This window comes from Saccopteryx leptura, chromosome 2, assembly GCF_036850995.1.
Source record: "Saccopteryx leptura isolate mSacLep1 chromosome 2, mSacLep1_pri_phased_curated, whole genome shotgun sequence".
NCBI classification, from domain to species: domain Eukaryota; kingdom Metazoa; phylum Chordata; class Mammalia; order Chiroptera; family Emballonuridae; genus Saccopteryx; species Saccopteryx leptura.
Genome location: NC_089504.1, coordinates 292,579,547 through 292,601,206, shown reverse-complemented (window position 1 = coordinate 292,601,206; position 21,660 = coordinate 292,579,547). Strand labels below are relative to the sequence as shown.

General features: G+C 39.1%; 1 protein-coding gene across 2 annotated transcripts in view; it reads right to left on the bottom strand.

The window, feature by feature from the left end:
• FOXP2 (forkhead box P2) overlaps positions 1-19,904 on the bottom strand; it is a 661,310-nt gene extending 641,406 nt beyond the window's left edge. For both annotated transcript variants that reach the window (XM_066362522.1, XM_066362526.1), the window contains exon 1: positions 19,602-19,904. The gene's annotated coding sequence lies outside the window, so the exon portion shown is untranslated. The remainder of the gene's footprint in view (positions 1-19,601) is intronic.
• Positions 19,905-21,660: the final 1,756 nt, after the last annotated feature.

Below are 21,660 nucleotides of genomic sequence, written 5' to 3'. Positions count from 1 at the left end.
AGGTTCTATCCACTGCACCACTCCCGGTCAGGCTGTAAGACTTTGATTTATACCATAGAGTATATATATATATATAAGTACAAATAATATTATCTGAACATGAGAAAGGAGGATATCCTGCTACTTGGGACAACATGGATGGACCTTGAGCACATTTTGCTAAGTGTAACAAGGTAGACAGAGAGAGACAAGGACTATATGAAATCACCTACATGTAGAATATAAAAAAGTCAAACGTGTAAAAAAGAGAGTAAAATTCTGGTTACCAGGGGATGGGGGAGGAGAGATAAGACTGATACTGTGTAAGGGTGCAAACTTGCAATGAATAGTAAATAAGCCACAGAATTCAGTACAATAAATATGGACAATATTGTAGTATAATTGTGGAATGTGTTGAAATATTGCTACAATGGCAATAATATTATATATAAATGCATCAAAGTAACATGTTACACACATTAAATTTATACAATGCAATATGCTAAGTGTATTTAATTCTTTTAATCCCCCCAAAATGACACACTTTGAAAGAACAAACCCATAAAGACAGAAACCTAATCAGTTGTGAGAAACTGGAGAAGGGAAGGAGGGGTTGACTAAAAACACATGGAAAAATCTGAAGTGTGATAGAACTGTTCTAACTATTAGTTGTAGTAGTAACTATACAACTGTTTTTCAAAATATACAAAACTTTACACTAAAATCAGTGAATTTCACATATGTAAATTATCTTCAATTAAAGAGGAAAAAATCAAAAGGTTTAAAACAACTTTGTAAAGATAATTAAAATATGGCTGGTGTCATTAATAAATCACAATAAAAGTCATTATTTTGAGAGAAAATTATCAGGATCTTTTCTACAATATAGTAACCAATATCTTATTTTTAAATGAACTACCATATGGAAAGCCAAATACTTTTCTTACTGTATTTATTTTTATTTATTTTTATTGGATTTATTAGCCTGACAATAATTAACATAAGTATACAGGTTTCAAGTGCGCAATTCTACAATACATCTATGTACAGCATACTGTGTGCTGTTGACCCCACCAAATCAAGTTTTGTCCATCACCATGTATGTATGCCCTTATGTATGTATCCTCCTCCACCTTCCTCCTCCCAGCAATGACCATACTGTTGTCTCTGATGAGTTTGGGGAGGTGTCCTTTTTTGCACTATCCCTCTGCCTCTCTTTCCCAACCCCTTGTCCCCCTATAGCTTTCAGCCTGCTCTCTAAGTATGAGTCTGTCTCTATTTTGCTTGTTAGTACTTTTTGTTAGATTCCACATATAAGTAACATCATGTGGTATTTGTCTTTCTCTAACTAGTGTATTTTACCTAGCATAATAATCTTCAGGTCCATCCATATTCTTGCAAAAGGAAAGATTTCCTTTTTTATTTTTTTTTTTACAACTGAGTAGCATTCCGTGTGTAAATGTACCACAGCTTTTCTTTATCCGCTCATCTACTGATGAGCATTTGGGCTGCTTCCAAACTTGGTTATTGTAAATAATGCTGCAGTGAATATAGGGGTGCACATATTCTTTGGAATTAGTGTTTCAGGCTTTTTAGGATATATTCCCAAAAGTGGGATTGCTGAGTCAAAGGACAGTTTAATTTTTAATATTTTCAGATAACTCCATACTGCTTTCAACAGTGGTTGTACCAATTTCCTTTCCCACTAACAGTGCAGGCAGGAGGGTTCCTTTTTCTCCACATCCTCACCAGCACCTGTTTGTTAATTCATTGAGAACAGCCATTCTGACAGGTGTGAATGATGTCTCCTTGTAGTCTAAATTTGCATTTCTCTGCTGATTAGTGACATTGAGCATTTCTTCATATGTTTATTGACCACCATGTATGCCCTCTTTTAAAAAGTGTTTATTCAGGTCCTTTGTCCATTTTTAATCGGATTATCTTTTTTTTTTTTTTTTACTGTTGAGTTTTATAAATTCTTTATAAATTTTGGATATTAATCCTTTATCAAGTGTATCGGCAAATATGTTCTCCCATTTAGTGGGCTGTTTTTCAGTTTTGTTGATGGTTTCCTTTGCTGTGCAAAAAAACGCATGGTTTAATGTAGTCCCATTTGTTTATCTTTTCTCTCATTTCTCTTGCTAGATATATATATATCAATAAGTACTGCTAGAAGGAATGTCTGAGATTTTTAGTGCCAGTGTTTTTTTCTACGATTTTTATAGTTTCATGTCTAATATTTGTCTTTAATCCATTTTGAGTTTATTCTTGTATGATATAAGGTGGTCTAGTTTTATTTTCCTGCACATATTTTTCCAACACCATTTATTGAATGACTGTCTTAACCCTGTTGTATTTTTTTTTACTCCTTTGTCAAATATTTAACCACAGAGGCATGGGTTTATTTCTGTCCTTTCTATTCTGTTCCACTGATCTGTATATCTGTTTTTATAGCAGTATCTACTGTTTTAGTTACTATGGACTTGTAGTATACTTTGATATTAGGTAGCATGATTCCTCCAATTTTGTTCTTTTTCAAGATTGCTGTGCCTATTCAGGGTCTTTTGTAAGTCCACATAGATTTTGAAATATTTGTTCTAGTTATTTGAAATACACCCTTGGTATCTTGATAGGAGTTGTGTTGGATCTATAGATTGCTTTGGGTAATATAGTCATTTTATAGTTAATCCTTCCTATCCATGAACATGGAATATGCTTTCGCTTGTTTGTATCTTCTTCAGTTTTCTCCTCAATGCCTTATAATTTTCTGAGAATAGCTCTTTTACATCTTTGGTTAAATTTATTCATAGGCATTTTATTCTTTTTGAAGCAATTGTGTATGGAGTTGTCTTTTTCTTTTCACATTCTGATAGATCATTATTGCTGTATAAAGATGCAACTGATTTCTGGATATATTAATATATTTTGTATTCTGCTACTTGAACTAAATTCATTTATTAGTTCTAGTTGTTTTTTGGAGACATCTTTAGGGTTTTCTATATAAAGCATCATGTCATCTGTAAATAATGACAGTTTAATTTCTTCCTTTACAATTTGAAGGACTTTTCTTTCTTCTTGCCTGATTGCTGTGGCTAGGACTTCTAGTACTATATTGAATAAGAGTGGTGATTGTTAACATCCCTGCCTCCTTCCTGATCTTAAAGGACACACTTGTAGTTCTTGCCCATTGAGTATGATGTTGGCTATGGGTTTGTCATATATGGACTTTATTACATTGAGGTATGTACCCCTGATTGCCACTTTGCTGAAAATTTTTTACCTGAATATGTGCTGATTTTTATCAAATGTTTTTCATGTGGTTTTTATCCTTCATTTTGTTTATGTGGTGTATCACATTTATTGATTAGTGAATGTTGTACCAACCTTGCATCCCTGGAATGAATTCCACTTGATCATGGTATATGACCTTCTTAATCTATTGCTGGATCCAATTTGCTAATACTTTGTTCAGAATTTTAGCATCCAAATTCACCAGGGATATTGTCCTATAATTTTCTTTCTTTGTAGTATCTTTTTTTTTTTTTGGTTTTGGTAGGATAATTTTGGCCTCCTAAAATGAGTTTCCAAGTTTTCTTTCTTCTTAAATATTTTGTAGTAGTTTGAGAAAGGTACCTGTTAGTTAGTCTTTGAATGTTTGATAAAATTCAACAGTGAAGCCATCTGGTCCAGAACTTTTGTTTTTGGAAAGTGTTTTGATCACTGCTTCAATTTCACTGGCTGTAATTGGTTTATTCAGATTCTCTGATTCTTCCTGATTCAGTGTTGTATGTTTCTAGGAATTTATCTATTTCATCCATATGGTCCAATTTATTGGCATATAACTGTTCCTAATATTTATTACAATCCTTTGTATTTCATTGGTATATGTTATTACTTCTCCTCTTTCATGTCTGATTTTATTTATTTGAGTCCTCTCTCTCTTTTTCTTGATGAATCTGGTTAAGTTTATCAATGCTGTTTATTTTTTCAAAGAACCAACTCCTGATTTCATTGATCTTTTGTATTTTCTTAGTCTCTATTTCATTTACTTCTGCTCTCATCTTTATTATTTGCTTTCTTCTACTCACTTTGAGACTTATTTGTTGTGTATTTAAGTTTCTTTAAGTGTAAGGTTACATTGTTCATTTGAGATTTTTCTTATTTCTTGGGGTAGGGCTGTAATGCTATAAATTTCCTTCGTAGGACTGATTTTGAAGTCCTAAGTGTATCGCACATTTTGGGATGTTGTGCTCTCATTTTGATTTGTTCAAGGTATCTTGGTTTGTTCCTTGATCTCATTGTTAATCCATTTATTTTTAGTAACATGTTGTTTAGCCTACATATCTTTGTCTTTTTGTTTTTTTCTTGTGATTGAGTTCTAGTTTCATGCCACTATGTTTAGAGAGGATGCCTGATATGATTTCAATCTTCTTAAATTTATGGAGACTTTCTGTGTCTTAATATGTGGTCTGTCCTAGAAAATGTTTCATGTGCTCTTGAAAAAAAATGTATATTCTGCTTCTTTGGGGTGAAGTTCTCTAAAGATATCACTTAAATCCAGCTAATCTATAGTGCTATTTCCACTGTTTCCTTATTGATATAATATCTGGATGATCTATCCATTGATGTTAATGGGATGTTAAATTCCCTATTATGACTGCATAGTCAATCTCTCCTTTTAATTCCATCAAGATTTTCTTTACATAGTTAGTTGCTTTTACATAGGGTATGTAATGTTTACCAAGGTTATCTCCTGTTGTTGGATTGCTCTCCCTTTGTCATTACATAGTGTCCTTCTTTGTTAAAATAGCCTTTGTTTAAAAGATTTTGTCAGAAATATGTACTGTTACCATAGCTTTTTTTCCCATTTCCATTTGCATGAAATATCTTATTCAATCCCTTTACTTTTAGTCTGTGTGTATCTTTTGTTCTGAGGGAAGGGGGGTCTCTTGTAGGCAGCATATATATGGGTCTTGCTTTCTTATACATTCAGCTACCTTATGTCTTTTGATTGGAGCTAAAATTTAAGCCATTTACATTTAAAGGATTACTGATAGATACATATTTATTGCCATTTTTTAAACTGTGTTCTTCAATTTTTTTTTTCTTTTTATTCTTAAAGAAATCCTTTTAACATTTCTTGTAATGCTGGTTTGGTGGTAACAAACTCCTTTAACTTTTTCTTGTCTGGGAAGCTCTTTATTTGTCCTTCAATTTTAAATGATAGCCTTGTTTAGTATAGTAATCTTGGTTTTAGGTCCTTGCTTTTTGCCACTTTGAATATTTCATGCCAATCCCTTCTGGCTTGAAATATTTCTGTTGAGAAATCAGCTGAAAGTCTAATCAGAGCTCTCTTGTAAGTAACTAACCGCTTTTCTCTTGTTGCTTTCAAGATTGTCTCTATCTTTAGACTTTGCCATTTTAATTATGATGTGTCTTGGTATGGGCTTCTTTGGGTCTCTCTAGTTTAGTACTGTCTGTGCTTCCTGGATTTTAGTGTCTTTTTACTTAACCAGGTTAGTGAAATTTTCAGTCATTATTTCTTCAATAAATTCTTGATTCCTTGCTCTCTCTCTTCTCCTTCTAGTACCCTGATGATATGGATGTTGTTATACTTCATCTTATCCCAAAATTCCCTTACACACTCCTTATTCTTTCTAATTTTTTCTTTTTGTTGCTCTAAGTGTTTTTTCTACTTTGTCTTCCACATTGCTGGTTCAATCCTCTGATTCATCCAACGTGTTTATTCTTTCCAGTGTTGTTTTGATGTCAGATGTTGTATTCTTCGTTTTTGACTGGTTCTTTTTTATGATTTCTATGTCAGTTGTTATGCTTCATGTTTCTTTTTTGAAGTTCTCACTGTTCCCTGAGCATCTGTATAACCATCATTTAGAACTCTATATCTGATAAATTGCTTATCTCCATATCATTTAGCACTTTTTATGGAGATTTTTTCTGTTCTGTCGAATGGGGACTGTTTGTTTTTTCACCCATTTTGGCTGTTTCTTTATTTGTTTTTATGTATTGGATAGATATGCTATGATTTCCAGTTTTTGTGAGGTGGCCTTATTTAAGTGTTCTGTTGGGTCTGGTTGCACAGTCTCCCCAGTCAGCTGTGCTGGGCCTTCCTGTTGTAATTGTGTCATGCTTGCTATTGGCCCTTTGTGTGTGGGGTTGACTCTCAGGCTGGTCGACTGTGAGGCTCTACCTAGAACAAACTGTGGGCAGGTGCTGATGACAGGAAGCAGAATTCCCCTTAGCTGGGTTTGGTGCCCAACAAGATCTCCCTTTGGATATGCTGCTTGTGAAGTTTATTGGATTCTGCTGTGATATTGTCTAAAGCTGGCCACTGGTTCTGTTGGTTCTGGTCCTCTTGGGAAAGAACATGGTGCAGGCCAATATAAGACACTGCCTGTGACTGGCCCTCAGCCACCTCTTTGGAGCTACAAGCGATCCAGTTTGTGGCTGTCTCTGCTAGGCTTAGCTGCACATGGTAAAGATCAAGTTGTATGCTAAGGCCAGCTTTTACCAGCACCTGGCCCAGGGGCAGGGCAGCAAAATTTCCTGGGCTCCAAGATCTGCCTCTGGCTGCCTCTGCCCACTGGCTGCCTGTTAGTCTCTATCACTGAAAGAGCTTCTGGTAAATTTGGGATGATGAAGTAGCTGGACCTCCCATGATGGGGAGGTGCCAGTCAGGCTTTAGTAAAGTCTGTGGGTGTGGCCCCCACACCAGTCACAGATCTCAGTCTGCCTCAGACTTTGCTCCAACTTCATCAAGGTGGAACCACGAGGAGTTGTGCAGGTCAGGCCTTGGAGTCCAGACTTCAGGTCTGCTGGCAGCCAGCAGTGTGGTTCACTGACTCGCCCATGAGGTGAAGTGCCACTCAGATTCATGGAATAGTGGAGAGAATGGCTCACGCCTCAAAGACAGAAAACTGAGTCACTATTACCCTCAAGTCTGTTCAGACCTTCACAGCCTGGCCAAGTCAGCTGACTCCTCAGCAGAGCCTAACCTCCACAAGGTGTGGCAAATTTCTTTCCCTCAGGCTGTTGCCATAGGAAAGGGACTGCTCAGATCAAGAATGATGATGACTGTGGTATTGGAGAGTGACTCAGCACAGGGATTTTTGTAGCTGTCCCCTGTGATTCTTCCCAGAGCCACAAACCACAGACTCCTTATGCAACTCTAGTGTGCTGAGTCTTACTTCTGCCAGAGCCCAGCATAAATGGCTGTGAATGAGATTTTGTGCATTGGCCCTTTAAGAGAGGGCCTGAGTCTCTGCAGAGTCCCTCCTCTTTCTGACAGACAGTAACCTCATTGCTTTTTTCAGACGAATGCTATGTGTGTACCTCTTCCTGGCTTTGGTGCTCTGGGTTGGGGAAACTGGCTTACAGTTTAGAGCAGGGGTCCCCAAACAGACGGCCCACGGGCCACATGCGGCCCCCTGAGGCCATTTATCAGGCCCCCACCGCACTTCCGGAAGGGGCACCTCTTTCATTGGTGGTCAGTGAGAGGAGCATAGTTCCCATTGAAATACTGGTCAGTTTGTTGATTTAAATTTACTTGTTCTTTATTTTAAATATTGTATTTGTTCCCGTTTTGTTTTTTTACTTTAAAGTAAGATATGTGCAGTGTGCATAGGGATTTGTTCATAGTTTCTTTTTATAGTCTGGCCCTCCAACGGTCTGAAGGACAGTGAACTGGCCCCCTGTGTAAAAAGTTTGGGGACCCCTGGTTTAGACCCTCTCTTTTCAGGGAGAATTCCCCTTATATCTGTGATATCCCTCCAGAACCTCAGCCAGAACTCCTGGGAGTGCTGCCAGTCCTTTTTATGTCTCTGCCCTTCCAACCCATCTTAATGTGGCTTCTTCTCTGAGTCCTTGGTTATAAGACTCCTCTTCATTTCATCCTGAGTTGGTTTTGACTCCTCTTCATTTGATCCTGAGTTGGATTTTCAGGATGATTCTTCTTAAATTTAGTTGTAACTCCAGTTTGGTTCTGGGAGGAGGTGAGTGTAACAACCTCCTACTCCACCACCTTCTTGGATCTGCCAGATAGCTTTTTAAAAATAAACATATTTTCACTGTTTCATGAATAGTTAACACATAAAAAAATAAAATGATTCATTTGCATTCTATTTTTAAATATCTTTTCATTAGAAACATAACTCCAGATTAAGAAAATATACAAATATTATTTGTATGTTCATAGATTATTACCACATATTATCTATTATTATACATTTCCACTTAAAATTTGATCTTTCACAGTCAGAAAAATGAGTTGCCTTTCAAAATAATGAAAAAAACTTAAAAAAAATATTCCTTTAATATAGTAATATGAGTAAGCATGTAATTAGGTATAGTTTAGAATCTGGCACTGTTTAAGCCCAGTGGAAATGAAATGTTTTCAGGACACAGAGGGATATCAAAGAGAACAGAGATGTATAATAACAAATACCAATTAGAAAAAACAAATTGCACTGACTTTCCTTCACTTGTTTGAGCAATAAACCTGTAGAACTAGAGATAGTTTAGCATTATTGAAAAATACAACATCAAGGAATTAGAAGTGATAAGAGAGCAACATAAAAGCATACCTCTATGGAAGTAAATAAATATAAATGAATCAAGAACATATTGATTTGACCCTGGCTGGTTGGCTCAGTGGATAGAGCATGGGCCCAGCATATGGACGTCCTGGGTTTGATTCCTGGTCAGGGCACATAAGAAAAGTGACCATCTGCTTCTCTCCCCATGCTTCTCCCCCTTCTGTTCCTCTTCCTCTACCACAGCTGGTGGCTTGACTGATTCAAGTTTCAGCCAAGGGCACTGAGGATAGGTCAATTGGTATGAGCACATCAGACTCAGGCCCTAAAAATAGCTCAGTACTCGAGCACTGGCCATAAAAAGGGGTTACCAGGTAGATCCTGGTTGGGACACATGCAGGAGTCTCTCACTATCTCACTTACTCTCACTTAAAATAAATAAAATAATAATAAAAGAACATATATTTAAAATTATAGTTGGGACAACAAAGGCGGACAGATGAAATTTATTCTTAGTTACAGGAATACTTATTCTCTGCAACACATAACAATAATATAAAATGTACTGAAATATGAATGTGTTGCTCACATCACTGCTAAAAACTTTCAGAGTTTTATAATCCCTTACCTCTAAGGAGAAATCTGCGTTACTGCTCTCCTTATTTGTCTCCACAGTGGACTGTCACATGAAAAGCAGCCAAATGAGAAAAGAGACCACACTTTGCAGGAAATGGCACACTTCATGGGGTATGTACACTTAGCATGACTGTATGTATAGTGTGAGTGGTGAATGGGTCAGCAAAGAAGTGAAGGAATGATCTACGGAAGGTTCTAACAACTCCCCAGCAGTTCCCAGGCGAAGAAGAAAGACGTCTCAAGATATTCGGGGCAAAACTTGTTATGTGGTACCCTGAATAAAACCCTTGCAACACTCCCTTTAAGCCAAGCTACAGCAAAGATAGGGAGTACTCCTATAGTTGAGTTGTGTTTACTTTTAAAACACAATGTACAGCAGGGGTTGGGGACCTATGGCTCACGAGCCAGATGTGGCTCTTTTGATGGCTGCATCTGGCTCGCAGACAAATCTTTAATAAAAAAAATAATGTTAAAAATATAAAACATTCTCATGTATTACAATCCATTCATTTCCTACCGCTTATGTTCATGGTTGCGGGTGGCTGGAGCCAATCACAGCTGTCCTCTGGGACAATACCAAATTTTTATTGGATAATGCATAACATACATGGGTCGTTGTATGGCTCTCATGGAAATACATTTTAAAATATGTGGTGTTCATGGCTCTCTCAGTCAAAAAGGTTCCCGAAACCTGATGTATAGCCTGACCAGGCGGTGGTGCAGTGGATAGAGTGTCAGACTGGGATGCAGAGGACCCAGGTTCGAAACCCCAACATCGCCGGCTTAAGCGTTTGAGCAAGGCTCATCAGCTTGAATCCAAGGTTGCTGGCTTGAGCAAGGGGTCACTCACTCTGCTGGAACCCCCTGGTCAAGGCACATATGGGAAAGCAATCAATCAACCACCATGGTGCTGCAATGAAGAATTGATGCTTCTTATCTCTCTCCCTTCCTGTCTGTCTGTCTCTATCTGTCCCTCTATATGTTTCTGTCACTTGTCTTTGTATGTAAAGTTAAAAAAAGAGGGAACTTTATGTCTAATTTTAAAAAGACAGAAGTTTATCAAACACTGTACCCAACTCCACATTTTATTTCTGCATCTGTTTTGCCAAGAGCTACATATATGAATGAGCAAAAGACAAAAGGCAAAATTGTAAAGAAATTGGTATTTATGGAATGTTAATGATATGCTCGTTTGGAAAGAGAATGTCAGGGGCTTATTGATTTCCTTCACCCTCACACAATCAAGCCCTCATGCCCTCTACTTCCTCCTTACCTGTGTCAGCGTTCTAGTTAAATCAGAGGAGGCTCCAACTGACTGAGAAAAAGGGGAGTGGTGTGAAATACCTAGTAGGCTAAGAATACTAAAACAAACTAACAAAAACCTCCACACCTTTTAAACTTTAACTGAGCTTCCTGAGCTTCATAAGCAAAGTTGTTTTTTGAGATATATTTTTAATATTTTTCCATTGATTTAAGAGAGGATGGGGAATTAAAGAAGGGGATAAAGAGTCTGACCAGGCAGTGGCACAGTGGATAAAGCATCAGACTGGGACACAGAGGACCCAGGTTTGAAACACCGAGGTCGCAGGCTTGAGCACGAGCTCACCACCTTGAGCGTGGGGTCGCTGGCTTGAGCGTGGGCTCATAGACGTGGCCCCATGGTCAGTAACTTGAGCCCAAAGGTTGCTGGCATGAAGCCCAAGGTCACTGGCTTGAGCAAGGGGTCACTCGCTCTACTGGAGCCCCCAGTCAAGGCACATATGAGAAAGCAATCAGTGAACAACTAAGGTGCTGCAATGAAGAACTGATGATTCTCATCTCTCTCCCTTCCTGTCTGTCCCTCTCTCTGTCTCTGTCTCTCTCACTAAAAAAAATAAGTAAATAAATAAATAAAAATAAAAAGGGGTAAAGAGAGAAGGTGAGAGAGAGAGAGAGAAAGAGAGAGAGAGAGAGAGAGAGAGAGAGAAGTATCAACTTATTGTTTCACTTAATTGTGCATTCACTGGTTGCATCTCATATGTGCCCTGATGGGGGACGGTACCCGTGACCTCGATGCACCAGGATGATGCCCTATTCACTGAGCCACCTGACTAGGGCCAGTCTTAATTTTTATTTTAGGAAGTATCTTTTTCTTCTATTCAACCTTCTGTGTATGCTTGCCTATGTGTTGGTAAGGAGAGAACATCTTCATAACTTTCAAATTTTTTCTCATGAATTTTACATAAAATGTTTTCGTTGATGTAACATAAAAACAAATCAAGTTTCCTTAATTTCAGAGAAAATGACCCATCCAATATGTCACAATAGTTACAGAGAGATCAAGCACTAGAGGGCAGGTCTCCTGGCACTTAACATGGAACTCAGGTAGTAAACTAGGCTGGCTACTTCCCTATCTTGGGATAATAATTTTATTTTCCAAAAGTATTTTCACTTACACGCTAATATGCATTATCATATCAGAGAAGTCCTTTAATACAAATTTTCTACTCAGAACAAGGAAAGCAAAATACACCGGGACCGGGAATAGCTAAATGGAAACGTGAAGGACACTGGGTCGTTGAGGGGCAGGAGCGCAGGGGCAGAGGTGTCACCTAGTCATATTTAATTAGAAACAAGGGGTAATCATGTGTTAAAACCCCACTTTGCCTTGCTTTTGTTTTCCAAGGACCAAATATCCACTGGCAGTTTAACAAGATGCCATATTTATTTTGAAAGAGCTTATAATTCAGTCTGGAGGAGAGAAAAGAAAAAGAAAAAAATGAGAATAGGCAAAGAAGAGAGACCTCATTATCTATAGAAAGGATTGTATACTAACTTCACTATTCTTGAAATATTTAGAATAAAATTGCTGAGCAAGTTAGTGCTAATTTTAAAGATGGATACGGTATGTAAGATGAAGAGCTACAGGGCATTAGGTTTATAAGAAAATATCTATTATGTGTGTGGAGATATACTGAGAGTTGTATCACTTATTCATGCTTTTAGTTTTAGGTGTCCAAAAGCAACTGGAGCCAGCTAAAGAGTGGGATTTAAAATTTGGAGAAACGGATTTTCCATCAAATCATAAATCCTTAATCTGCTTTAAGGATAGATATTGAAAAAAATGAGGAAAAAAAAGAGAAATTGTAAACTTATGCTGTGTGTGTCAATATCAAGAAGGAAAGCTACATAAAGTCTTCAGAAGAGACCTCAACTTGACCCACTTCCCTCCATCTTTACCCCAAGACAATTATAGAAATACTTGGAATGCCCATGTTGTATTCACAGTGTAGCCGTTAGAAACATCCATGGACAATACTCATGCTGTTCTTATTAAGGTAGGATGAGTAATATGGTTAAATGTTATGTCAGTTCAACTATGCCAACTATTATTATATTGAAGCACTCAACTATTGAGCCTTTGTTGTCCAAAAGCATGAACATCTATCCACTCACAACTTTCAAAAGTTAAATGTTTCTCAGATCAAGAATAAAAGAGATACAGAAAGTTAAGTGTGAAGTATACCCACCGGTGATGAGAACCACGTCTTGGCCAATATAACAGTGAACAGTTTTCCCAAATGTCATATGGTATGAACTAAATGTAGGATGAAAAAGTAAAGTGAAAAGTTATTTCAATTACACAAAATACAAGTGAGGCAATGATGCAGACAGAAGTAACTTTGGGGGCCTCCAACAAGTCATGTATCCCTCATTCAATATTTAGTTGTACAGCGCCTACCAAGTATGAGGCAATGTTCCAAGCAGTGGATTTGAACAGTGAACAAAACAAAGTCTCTGAATCCATGAACTAGTTTCTCACTGGGCGAACAGATGATAATCAAATTTTAAAATGACAGTTGATGTTAGTGTTTTGGAGAAAAATAACACATGGTAAAGGTGATGGAGTATGAGCAATCAACCAGAATTTCTTATTTTATATAGGACCATCAGAGAAGGTTCTCTAGTAAGGATACATCTGAGTAGACATCAGAAGTTAGGGAAGCTGCCTTAGAGTAGAGCATTCAGACAGAAAGAACAGAGAGCAAAACTCTGAGGTAGAAATCAGCTTATTTTATTTTGAGGAATACCAAGGAAGCCAATGTGTCTAGGATTGAGTGAATAAGAGGAAAATGTTAGAAAACAATGTCAGATAGGTAGCTGGGGTTAAACAATATGAACTTCTGTAAGGTCTTTGTCTTTTCCTTCTGAGAGACATGGAAGGTTTATGCAAAAGAGTGACATAATCAGAGCTTTTTTAAAAAGATCACTGCTATGTGGAAAATAAACTACCGTGTTTTGGGGAAGGAAGGGGGATCAACTAAGTAGCTATTGCAGCAAATCAGGTAAGAGATGATGGTCGATCTGTTTAGATTGGTAACAGCAGCTGGACTAACTAGATATACAAAATAAGATTTGGGGGGGACCATTTAGCTAAACTAAAGGTAGACTGAAAAATGAAAAAAAAAAAAAAACCCTGAAGACATAAAGGAAATGAAAAATTAGCTTCAGGATACAGATATAGATGAACCAAATCCTAGAACACAAATTTGTTGAAGTAATAGTGAAGAATAGTTTCTAAGGATGTTAGAGATTTTTTTTATTTTAGTGAGATGATTTTATGATAGTGCAGATGTTAAAACAATATTTGAATCAGTATATATTTCTCCTTATATCTGTCAGTGAAAATTTTCATAAATGTTTTTTCTGAAGTATGTCTACTACTGATTTTTCCCCTCTACAACATGTTGTTTAGGAAAGTTTGTTTTTTTTTAAATTGAGAGGAAACCTGAAAAACGATGGCTGTAGCTGTGTAAGTGTACCAAAATGATACCACACTAAAATGATACCAAAAAAGAAAAACATTCATAAAAAATGCCATCATAAAAATTAAGAAAAGAAATAAATGAACACCAGAAAAACTTTATGTTTTCTCTCATAGCATCTTTTATTTGAGAAATTTGGTTAATTTTCCAACCTGTTTTAAAAAAATTATGACATTCTCATAGTAGATTCTTTTAGTCTTATGTTACAAATACCTTTAAACTTAAATAAACTGTAAGTCAACAGTGGCTTCTATAAAGTATATTTTAAGGCTTCCAAGGTAGAAATTGAAAAAAATTCAAGAACATTATTAATAAACTAAAAATGCTGAGAGTTTTTAAACCCCTGGGGATTCATATGCTTCACAGTAATGTGCCTTTATATATTTAAATTTTATTCACTCTTGCTAATGAAAATAATCTGCCAAACAGAAAGAAATTAAGACCTCAGCTCCTTATGACATATTTAGCAATGTAATGGGAAAGTATGTTCTAGAGATCCTTATTGGATTGTAGAAAGAGAGAACTATATAATTGATTGGGAAGTTAAATTCAATCAGTACAGTATAGGACCAAGCACACATATTAAAATATCAATCATTAAAAAGTTTGAACCTGGATCTCAATAGATAATTCTTCCAGAAAATGCATTTTAAATAAAATTTTAGGTAAAATTATATAAATTGAGGTAATTTTTTAATTTCAATTGTTTGTGGAACACAAGAATAATAAACAAATGCAAGTAAATTTAGAGAAGGTAAACCAAGTTCATAATTACAAAATGAAAAGTTATTAGAAGTCAAAGTGAACCATAAGCTCTAAATCATTAAAATACAATGTTTTTAAAATGAAATGGTGGTGATGTCAATATACCTTATTTTAGAGCACAGTATACCCTGTTGATTTGGTCGCTAGATAAAAATTTGTATAGATAAATACGACAAATTCCAAGTTACTCTAGTTATACAATTGAGATTATATCCCTAAAAATAATTAGGTCACTATTTAATAATACCACACTTGAGGATATAGCAAATTAGCAAAACATCTTTTTAAAGGAAAACATAGTTTTAATGAATGCTATTAGAAATAAGTCCCCATATGTATGGGTTTACTTTTTCATTTTAATATTAATAATGTTGAAACATAATAAATCTAAACCTTCTCTAAAGACCTCTCTCCAGAATCTCAATAGTGTAACATTAATCTCTCAGTCGTAATATTTCCTTATATTTTACCAAAGTTACTCTGTTTTTTAATTTGTCTGGAAAATTAGGGAAAGGAATAAATAAGTATACTAAAGAGAACAAAAGAGTATATACAAAAATATATTATAGGTAATAATAAGGTAGAAGTAAGTAAACAACTAGAAATATCTATTCTAATAGGAAAGAATACCCACAAGGAAGATTATTCTACAGGAAAAAGTATTCTACTATATAATCCATGCTGGGCTATAAGAAAAAGTAATGGTATTTTAGATAACTTGCCTAGTGATGCTTAAAGTGTTAAAAAAAACAGCTATGGGGTCTACCTGAAGTTTCTAAAACACAAACAAAGCTCCAAGTTTGGAACAACTCCATAATAAATCAATTATAATGACCTAAACCTCATGAAAAAAAAAAATAGACCGAATAAATTAAAATTATTTTACTGGATAAAAACTACGGAAGTGATATGACTGGAATCCAAGTATATTAAGAGATAAATAGGTGAACCTAAGAAAATATTTCTGTCACCTAGAGAAGAAACAGAACTATAGTAAACTACGGCATATGAAACTGAGTTGTCTGCAGATCTTGAATACCAAAATGCTAAAGTTTCAAACACCTGGATTACTTTTTCGGAAGCCTTAAGAATATAAGCAACAGTCTCTGTGGATTGAATTTGATCACATTTGTTAGAAATTTGTAAATTAATGGCTATATAAATAAGGTTACTTTTTAAATCTATGCAAATCATAAGATTTCACTGGCCCTAGTTTAAGAAATAGGCTTTCTTTTTATCAAAAGGCAGTATGAATATGGGCACTGGTTAGGACATTCTGAATTCAGTCATTTATTATTAAGAGTATTAATATTTATAACAAATTTAAAGAAAAAAAAAGTTTGTGCCAAGAATTAGTATTCAGAAATTGTAATGAAATTGTTATTATTTTTTTAATTCAACTATGATTTAAAATTTTGCCTGGCAACACTCAAGCCAAGAGAACTTCTTAGTGATAAGTCTTGAAGTCAAGGACCTCTTTCTATTTATTTCAGAAAAGCAGAAAATACATGACCACAACCATCATTAAGTTTTCTATCAGTATCATAGCTAAAATAATGAGACTGTCAACACAAAAATAGACAAGGGTAATAAGACATAGCCAGCTATGAATCCTTTAAAATATCACAAATAATATTAATTTTATGTATTTAAGTTCCATATCTCTTCCATGCTCTCCTGAAATGAAAAGCCTGGTACATTTTTCTAGCTACAGTCATACTACCGTTATATGCCTCTATGAATCTCAATCAAACCATGAAGTTATTTTCACATATTCAAATATACTTTTCATAAAGTGTAATTCTAGTACTTTATGAAAAGTACAATAGCTCCTCAAAGAGAGTTATTTTCTGTTTCTGAATTCTTGTTTGTACAAAAGGAATAATTTCTCAAGCCAGGTTATCTGTAAATTTAGTAATTACCATCTTCCCCTATTTTTGTGGTGTGCCACGTACAATTTCCCTCTATTTTAGGTTTCTAGAGTATTACAAGGTTGTTTTTTTTTAAAGCAAAACCACTGTATTACTATGAGTGCAGAAAACAAAAAAACTCCAATGACAGTTTACTCAGATAAATAATTTTATATAATATAATCAAAGATTTCTTTCCATTCTAGAGTATAAATTTATAAAAAATAAAACACTTTTAAATTCTAAAATTTACATCACTCTGAATCCCAAAACATAACTTGAGGAATTTTGAAGAACAGTATAAATAGTTTATAACTATTTGTATACATTTTCTTTTTATTATTCTAATATCCATTCTAATGTAATAGTAACACTTTAATAATCTGTATATTAAAATGCATTTATTGCATTCATATTTAAATTGGATGTTAAAAATTATTTCTATATTTAAAGTGAATTTTAAGATGATCTTTTTAACTTGAGTGTCCTCTGTCACCTACAGGAATGTATCATCAGGTTTCTAGATTCCTCCTTAAAAGTTAGTATCTTAACAATTAAACATTTATTTTACTTATTTTTATATTACAATGAAAGAGTGGGTTTCTGAAGACAGTACTAAACTGAACGATCACTGAACATGAATCTAGTTAAGTAATAAAAATGAAAGGAAGTGAGCAAGGAACTTTTAAAAGCTCTAATGCTAAATGAAATTTTATGATCCTACTGATCATAGTGTATATAACTTTATACCCACTTTATTAACATATATACAAATATATCAAAATTGTAAATTAATTGTACAGCAGTATTAAACAAACATTGCATTTGAAATTCCAGTACACTGAAAATATACTTATCCATAACTCATGGTGACAGAAAAGACAAACAGTCTCCTTGACAACATAAAACATTTCCCAAGGTATTCCACAAAGCAAAACTGAAGATGAAAATATCTGAAAGCTCAACTTTACTTCAATTTTGACCTCTAACATAGACTTGCTGTTAACCGCCCCCCCCCCTCCGTCTCCACCGCTGCCTAACCAAACTATGTAAGTTAGAAGAGCATGCAAAGATGTGCCTGCAGGCAAACGTGTGTTTCCTAAAAGTTAATCTCTTCAAATACTTCCAGTTGGAAAACGTCCACTTCAGCTACTTGACACCAGGGCGTCACTTTCTCCCTGGGCTTATCTGCTATTACTTAATTATTCTTACAAATGGACTTTGGGCACTTTGGGGAAGTAGCTCTTCAGGCACTTCTGAATCCATGACTATATACGTACGCACCTTACACACTTCCCACTGGTCCTTCACACCCCTTCTCCCTCCAGTTCTGAGCAGTCAGTCACCCAGGCCACTTTGCTCACCTCGCGTCATGAACGCCTGCCCACCTGGAAGCAAACAGTACTCGAGGAATAGTCCTCAAGAGCAAGAAACTGATTTTATTTCTGCATATAACGAGAGAAAATGGGGCGGATAAGGGTAGGGGTAACAGGACTATTAGATAGCAGATGTCCATTAAGTGGTTTAAATCTGCTGGTTAAAAGGCTGAATAAACACACAGATTTGTCTAGTTCCTTGGGGATTCCAGAGTCTGAAGAGCCTCCCGAGCGGTGTCCAGTTCGGCCTCTCAACTCGTTCCTGAAAAATGCACACTGGTTCCACCATCAGATGCCCCCATCTTCATTTGTCTTCCGTTCCTCCCAAAGAGTGTCACCCCACGCACTAGGTGTCCTGGGAAACTTACCTACGCGCTCTCCAAGTCTGAGGCTATAGGAAAACTTTTCTTCCCTGCTCCAAATACCCACAGCAAGCAAGGGTCCACTCAGACGCTTGCACTTAGGTCTGGTGTCCCAGCACGCTCGGGCCAGCGGGGCGGGGAGAGGCGCGCAGGAGACGCGCCGGCGGAGCGCGCAGCCACCTGGTGGGTCCCGCCCGTGAGGCCGCTGCTTGTGCGCTGCTGTGACCACGAAGGGGCGTCCGGAAGCGCGCTCCACCCGGGTCAAAGTCCACGCCTCGCGCCCGCCTGCAGTCCGCTAGTTCCCGGCCTCCGAGAACTCACACGTAAAAGCCAACCGAGGAGACTTCTCTTTCTCTGAAAGGTACCTGCGCCCCTCCCACATGTCCTTCCTAAGAACCTGGAGAAGTAATTTCACTCAAAGCCCACCCAGAGTGAGGATACCTTTCCAAAGCGTAATATGTGTAAGAAAGACCAGGACAGATCCCGAGTAAAATAGGTCTTGCTAACAATAGACGGGTGAAAGATAGTGATGGGGGCAGCAGTGGAGATGCCCGATTATCCCCAAGCGTCACTAGGGATCAGAAGTTTCCTCATTCGAGAAACAGGAGTGTTCCCTTTCTGCCTCTGGTTCCCAGAGAAGTACTTTTGAAATGTATGCTGAAGTGTCCAACTTAGAGAACAGAAGCGTGCACTTGCCCAATTGAGTAAATAAAGGTCAGGAGTTGGACCAAAAAATGTGTGCTTCCAACCAGCAGATGTTTACTTGCTGTTTCTCCTGGGGGGGGGGGGGGGGAGAGGCAACAAATAATAAAAATAAAAGAGTAAACAAACACACATCTGGTGTTTCAACATACAATTTCCTCCAGCCGCGGCCTCTCCGACCACGCAACATTTTGCATATTCAAAACTAAAAATCATCCGTGAGCCAACAGTAACCTCCCCTTTCTCGATTCCCTCTTAACGGATCACAATGCAAAATGCAAAAGAATAACAAGTGGTCATCTTAGGAACAGAATGCGACCCAGACGCCCAGCCGGTATTTGACACAAGTCACACACGCCCTGCGGCGCCATGCGCTGAGGCTGGGGCGAAAGTTTGCTGCCCTCGCCGCCGCCGGAGGAGCGCGGTGCAAAGTCGCATCCTGGCTAGGCGTGGAGGTAGCTGGGACAGGGTAGGGTGCGGAGGTGCGGCGCGCCAGAATGAAGACGAAGAAACTTACCAGGACCGGGGGCGCCTAGGCAGCGTCCAGTGAGGTGGCACCCTCAGCGCGGAGGCAAAAGCTCCCAAACAAAACACCCACGCGCGAGTCCCAGCAGCTGCTGCCGCGTGTAGGGAGCGCACCCGCGGGGGGCGAAGGGGGGCGGAGGAAGCCGCTGCCGGCGGACGTGGCCGGCGCATAAATAACCTGGACGGGCACTCGCCGGCAGGCGGTGGGGGTGACCCGGCGCTCCGGCTGGGGCGTAGGCTGCACGCGCCGGCGTGTCTCGCGCTTTCCCGGAGGCTCGCGCTGTCTCGTTCTGCCGCTCCCCCCACCCGGATCTGTGTGTGTGCGTGCGTGTGTGTGTGTATGTGTGTGTGTGTATGTGTGTGCCTGTGTGCGTGCGCGCGCACCCGTCCGCGCGCGCGCGCGTTGTTGGCAATGCAAACTGTACACACACGGCGGGCGCAGGGGGCCGCCTCTCTTCCGACAGGCGGGGTGGGGGAAGAGACGCCTTACAGGATCTTAAAAGTACTGTTGAAACAGTTGTTTGTGTTTTACTCTGCGTTGTTGTTGATCCAAAAAGTGGTTTGGAACCAGCCGGTTACGGTGCCTGTCGCCTCCATCCACTATTTCCCCCGGTTTCCCAACTACTTTAGGGAGGAGAAACGAGTAGCGAAATATTGTTCAGATTTGCAGTGGAGCCTCCTTGCTGACATCAGGTCCACCTGCTATGTAAACAACTAGCTGGAGAAGTTGTTTGTTCTGCGCCAGATCTTCCCCCACCCCCACTCTCTCCCCAACTCCTGGCCTGCCTCCTCCCGCTAGGCCCAGACGGCAGTCCAGGAAGGGGGTGGGGAGGAAGGAGAGAACAAAACCGTATGCTGTACTGGCAAAGCCGTGTTGTGTCTGCTGCTTCTTGGCAGTCCCCGAAGTACGTCCTCTCAGCAGACGGAGCTGCTGGCAAATGAAACTGGGGATTCCACGTGAAGTGCAGAAAACCTGGAAGGGATCCAAAGCCTTTGGTGGCAGGGAGTTAAAGTACATGGTAGTCAGAAAGGGAGACCCAAGCGTGCGTTAACTCACTGATTAGCCTTTCTTTTCATGGTTTGCGCCTCTGCGGCCTAGGGTGCAGAGAGGCAAAGGGTCTTTTTCTTCCTTGTGGTCCTGGCTCCTGTCTCACTTGGACCCAAGAGTTCGCCTGGTCATGCACCCCGTGCCACCGGCTTGGGGGCGGAGCTTGAAAAGAAGAGGACGCTAAGCTGCGACTTTTAGGGTCCTAGGCTTTCCAGATGGGTCCTATCAGTGACTCAGGGGAACCAAAATAACCGGAATGAAAGTAAAGAGGAAACAACCAGAGCCGCTCTGCGCACATTTCAAAGCAGAGGCACCGGCTGGGGATGAACGCACCCAGCACCCAGGGCCCTGCTCCTGTCAGTGGAGTGTGATGCGGCCAACCGGCCCACACGAGACCGAGAGGATAACGGAAAGGCCGAGAGAAGATGAGATGGCCCGATGGGGCGCGTGACGCGTGCGCGCGCGCGCGCGTGTGTGTGTGTGTGTGTGTGTGTGTGTGTGTGTAGGGGGGGTGTTACTCGGCAGCCCTTTCCCCACACCGGCTCCGAGCAGGCGGCTCCTGCCAGCCGCTTTCCTAAGTGCGGGTCGCGCAACCCTCCACCGCGCGCGTCCCCCGCGCCGCTGCCGGAGCCGGGATCTGCTCTTTAGTCGTCGCGAAGCAGGGCTTCTGAACCGCGCTGAAACTTTCCTCCAAATAGCTGCAGCCCGGAGAGATCATCGCGAGCAAAGCCGGCTCTCACTTCTTCCCGGCCAACTTGAACGTCTCCGTAGGCAGAAAGGGGCGGGGGGTGGGGGTGGATGGTTACTGGAGAGACCCGCGAGCTGCTCTAACTTCTGCCTTTGAGTCTTTCTTTTCCTCAAAGAGCAGCGCGCCCTTTCTCTAAATGGCAGGCGTGCGCTCTCTCTCTCTTTCTCTCTCCCCTCCCCCCTTACACACACACACACACACACACACACACACACACACACACACACTTAGTACCAACTCTTCCTTAGAGAACCC